Source organism: Falco biarmicus, chromosome W, assembly GCF_023638135.1.
Source record: "Falco biarmicus isolate bFalBia1 chromosome W, bFalBia1.pri, whole genome shotgun sequence".
In the NCBI taxonomy this organism is placed as follows: domain Eukaryota; kingdom Metazoa; phylum Chordata; class Aves; order Falconiformes; family Falconidae; genus Falco; species Falco biarmicus.
The window spans coordinates 24,077,372-24,082,622 of record NC_079310.1 but is presented as its reverse complement, the minus strand read 5'-3'; the positions used below and the strand labels follow the sequence as shown (position 1 = coordinate 24,082,622).

Sequence of the window (5,251 nt, the reverse complement as noted above, 5' to 3'; positions counted from 1 at the left end):
ACTTAAGATTTGAGATGATTGTTTATATGTAACCTAGGAGGATGTACTAAAATGTCAAAATGAGAATTTATGTGGACTGGGAAGAGTCGAGTGAAGCAACCCATAGTTGCTGGCCAAGAAACAGTTACCTTAAGTGAAAGGTAATTCCGGCAGGGGGAGATCGCGACCACCGACTCATATACCACCTACCCAAATCATACCCCAGACCCATTTCCGGACCTTTCTAACCTTTATTGCGCAGAATCGGATATGGGAGGAGAGTATGTTAATGATTTATGGGAAACCTTATGATTATGCATGAATACTTAATGAATATGTATGAATAAGTTCTATATATGGTGTCTGATTTTGAGACCTGGCATGCGTTGATCGTGAGAGGACTCGCTCACGCACCCGGCCGTCAATAAAGAAGTGTCTGCTTATCTACATCACATTGGTGTCAATAAGTTCTTCAGTCCGAGATTTCGGTAACATACCTTTAAGACAGCCACAGATTGTCAGGTCTGTAAACAGGGTGTGAAGAACCGGAACTTAGAACCGCAGCATACGGGCACCTACAGCAACAGCAAATAGCGAGCAAGAAGGAAACAAAAGCCACGCAGACATAGTGTTTCTTTTCAGTCCGCCTCGACTTGCGTCACCACATTTGGTGACCCCGACGTGCCTATCTGATCCCAGTAAAAGGTATCAAAAAGAGACCCTGAGACTGTGCCGATGTGACCCCGGTAAGGGGTGTCAGGAGCGATCCTGAGACTGTGACCAGCGGGTTGCTGGGGAGGCGGAGCCTGGTGAAGCGGAGTAGCGCAGCGAGGGGCTGCAAGATCCCGGGAGAACGTGACACCGGTAAGGTGAGCCACCAGGGACAGCATGGGGAGTAAGTTATCTAAAGATACCATGGTGCTATCAATGTGGAAATTAGTATTAGAGAAGTATTAGTATTAGAGAAGCGTGGAATTACTTTAGATGGGCTTCGGTTAAAAAATATGTTATTGTGGGCCAAAACACATGGAGTGGAAGTGTCCCCCGCGACTGCTCTTAGTGTGTGGATCTGGGACAATTTAGGATCAACACTGTCAGAAGCTGTGGAAAAAGGAGACAAAGAGGCGTCCGGGTTTTTGCTTACCTGGGGACTGCTTAGACATGTTGTAGGGGGCTTCAAGAATCCGCAAGATGCAAATGGAGGCTTGCCAAATCAGCAAAATGTGAATGGAGACTTGCAGAGTCCACAAGACGCGAGTGGGAGCTTAAAAAGTCAGCACAATGCGAATGAGGGTACGTCGTTCAAACCTCCCCTGTATCCCCCTCCGGAATACTGACAAGAGGATGAGGGGGTGGGGGAGGGGGAGGGGGAGAGTCTGTGTCCCTTACCAGACGCCACTCCCCAATGCCCCGAATCCCCTAAAACTCTCCAGCTGCATCGACTTATACTTAATACCGATTCCGAGGACTAGGACGACAAGCAGAAGCCTCGGTGGACCGATCCCAGCCCCCCTGACTCCCCCCAGCCCACACTCCAGCCTCCCGCGGCTGCTCCGGCCCCCCGCCCACCCCCTCGGCTCCGGCCCTGCCTGCGCAGGATGGAAATGCCGAAAACCCGGATTCGGGTCCAGCTACGCCAACGTTATCAGTCACAGGCAATGAAGAAGGTGGAGGTGGTAAAAATCCAGTTTCCAGTGGTACAGTAATGACGCGCGACCCTCGGCGATTTTGGCAGGCTGTAAGAGATGGGGCATTGAGAGACGGGAACTGGGATTTAGTAGAACAGATAGGCGGACCGCTCCTTGATCTTCCTACTCCTTCCACCGATGCACCGCATGCATATCCTATTGTATTGGGAGATGTGGCTGCTGGTAATCCTCACGTTCACACACCATTTGCTTGGAAAGTGGTACAGGGTGACTGTGTTCTGTCACGCGGAAAAACTGTCTATAATCTACTGTATTACAGTGGTTGAAAGGTATTTTGCTGTTAAAAAAAAAAAAAGGAATTGTAGAATTGTACGGAACAGAGACAGTGGGTTGTTTTGACATTGATAATGTGCAGTTTTAGCCTTGCTTTGAATGATGTGCAGCTGCGATCCTGCAGCAAAGAGTTAAATAACTTTAAGGGAGTATGAGTAGAAACTAGGATGAGATGGAAGCGTGTGAACAACCTATCACCTTTTAAATAACAAAGTCTGCCTAGCGTGTGTATTTTTAGCTGGGGGTACACATTGGTGTGAGTCTATTAATAAAGTGGCACTAACTTAAAAAAAAAACCAAAACAAAACCAAAAAGGGGGAATGAAGGGAATGACCCCAGAGGCACGATTACAGAAAGCATGAGGGTGTCTTAGTACGCATGAAAGACCCTTGTACCGGGCATTGGTCGGGACCACATGAATTGTTGACTTGGGGGAGAGGTTATGCTTGTGTTTCTACAGATGAAGGTCCATGATGGATACCTGCTCACTGTGTACGGCCTGAGCTTAGCGTGCCGGATCGTGGGAGCACTGCTGCTGCCAGTCAACCCTACAACTAATGTGCGGCCTCCTTACTGAACCAGTCCTTGTTTGGTGTGCCCTTCCTTGAAACTGACTTGCAGACATTGTTGCAAAAAAGTGAATGTATGCAGGGAATGAAGAATCTTACTGAAAGTCTTGATATTTTCAATAATTGATTACCTCTGTCTAATGTTAACCCAAAAGAAGTTGATATTGTTTGCACTTTGAATGTCGATACCTTGTTTGTTAGGCAGTTAAGAATGTGCGTCAAATTTGCCACCATTACATACAAAACAGAGCAACTATTGGCTTTTTGTTGTTGGCTCAAGGACATGGCTGTGAGGATTTGGATGGTATGTGCTGCGTGGATTTTAGGCGCCCCATTGCAGCAACATGTTACCAAAATCTGAGAAAATGTCAGCCTTTTTGGCATCCATTCACTCAATTGGCAGTATTGTTTGTTTGCTATTGCCTTGGTTGCCGTCATGTTTGCAAGGGCCCTGCAGAACATGGCAAACCTGGTACTAGCTGTTCAAAAACAAAAAGGGGGAATTGTTGGGGTCTGCAGCGGGTCTGCAGACAAGTTAGCTGACTTCAAAGACTTAGCTATGTACCTTTAAGACAGCCACAGATTGTCAGGTCTGTAAACAGGGTGTGAAGAACCGGAACTTAGAACCACAGCATACGGGCACCTACAGCAACAGCAAATAGCGAGCAAGAAGGACACAAAAACCTATCAGGGTCTGACACCTCCACTTTCTAAGATATATAAATAGTTTATATAAACAATAAAGGCCATTTTGTCCGAACCCAGCCACGCAGACATAGTGTTTCTTTTAAGTCCGCCTCGACTTGCGTCACCACAACAAGGCTTGTAAGAACCAATGAGCACTTTGTGCAAACTAGAATAAAAAGATAGAGATACCTCTACTTGAAGTGTGAATTGGTGCTGCACACTAACAGACCCGCTTATAGGACAAGATGATAAAGAGAGAGTTTCAAAAATGTCTTAGAGGGGCTAGGATGATGGCATTAACTAGATTGTCCAGGAGTATCCTTTATCCGTAATGGACAGCTTTAAGATTCCAAGAAGCAAAGCCTTTATTTCCTGTGCCAGGCTTCCCTTCTGGTCCTTTACTTAAGTGTGAACAATACCAAAGTCTCCAGTAAAATTCCACTACCTCATTACATTGCAGTATGTAATGTAAACAAATATTTATTAACAATATTAATGCACTTTCATACTATAAAGAATGATTGACATAATATTTAGGAAAGGAAATTTTCATAACAAACGTTTAGGGGGGATTTATTAGCAGCCTTCTGTATCGGTTTTGGCTGGGATAGAGTTAAATTTCAAAGGAGTTTGTATGGGGCTATGTTTTGGATTTGTGATGAAAACAATATTGATAACTGTCATGGTTTTGGCTGAGACAGAGTTAATTTTCTTCCTAGTAGCTTGTGCAGTGCTGTGGTTTGGATTTGGTGTGAGAATAATTTTTAAATTATACCAATAATTTTAGTTGTTCCTAAGTAATGCTTATATTAAGTCAAGGACTTTTCAGTTTCTTAGACCCTGCCAGTGAGAGGGCTGGAGGGGCACAGGAAATTGGGAGGGGACACAGCCAGGACAGGTGACCTGAACTAGCCAAAGAGGTATTCCATACCATGGGACATCATGCTGAGTATATAAACTGGGGGAAGAAGAAAGGGGGGGTTGTTTGGAGTTATGGTGTTTGTCTTCCCAAGAAACCATTATGCGTGATGGAGCCCTGCTTTCCTGGGGATGGCTGAACACCTGCCTACCAATGGGAAGTGCTGAATGAATTCCTTGCTTTGCTTTGCTTGCATACGCGGCTTTTGCTTTACCTATTAAACTGTCTTTATCTCAACCCTTGAGTTTTCTCACTGTTACCCTACTGATTCTCTCCCCCATCCTGACACAAGTGAGTGGCTGTGTGGTGCTTAGTTTTCGGCTGGGTTAAACCATGCCAATAACAAAGAGATGTTTTAGTTACTGCTGAACAGTACTTAGACAGGGTCAATGCCTTTTCAGCTTCTCACACTGTCTCGCCATTGAGTAGGATGAAGGTGTCTGTTGGGTTTACATGGCAAGGTTTTGGTAGCATGGTGGCTATAGGGGTTGCTTCTGTGAGATGATGCCAAAAGCTGCCCCCATGTCCAACAGAGCCAATGCTAGCCGGCTCCAAGACAGACGCATCACTGGCCAAAACTGACCCAATCAGTGATGGTGGTAGTGCCTCTGTGATAACATATTTAAGAAGGGGGAAAACCTGCCGCACAATAGCAGCTGGGAGAGAGGAGTGAAAAAATGTGAAACAACCCTGCAGACACCAAGGTCAGTGAAGAAGGAAGGGGAGAAGGTGCTCCGGGTGCTGGAGCAGAGATTCCCATGCATCCTGTGGTGAAGACCATGGTAATGCAGGTTGTCTCCCTGCAGCCCATGGAGTTCACGGTGGATCAGATATCCACCTAGAAGCCCATGGAGGACTCCACAATGAAGCAGGTGGATGTGCCCTGAAGAAAGCTGCAGTTTGTGGAGAGCCCATGCAGGAGCAGGCTTCTGGCATGAACTCCAGCCCATGGAGAAGAGCCCACGCTGGAACAGTCTGTTCCTGAAGGACTGCACCCTGTGGAAATGACCCATGCTGGAGCAGTTTGTGAAGAACTGCAGCCTGTGGGAAGGAACCCATGCTGGAGCATGGGAAGAGCACGAGAAGGAAGGAGCAGCAGAGACAAAGCACAATGA

At 46.3% G+C, this 5,251-nt stretch overlaps 1 long non-coding RNA gene across 1 annotated transcript; it reads left to right on the top strand.

Moving 5' to 3' along the window:
• Nucleotides 1-285: 285 nt before the first annotated feature.
• On the top strand, nucleotides 286-3,294 carry LOC130141876 (uncharacterized). Its single transcript, XR_008819220.1, has 2 exons — nucleotides 286-848; nucleotides 1,446-3,294. It is a non-coding gene; the product is annotated as an uncharacterized LOC130141876 (long non-coding RNA).
• Nucleotides 3,295-5,251: the final 1,957 nt, after the last annotated feature.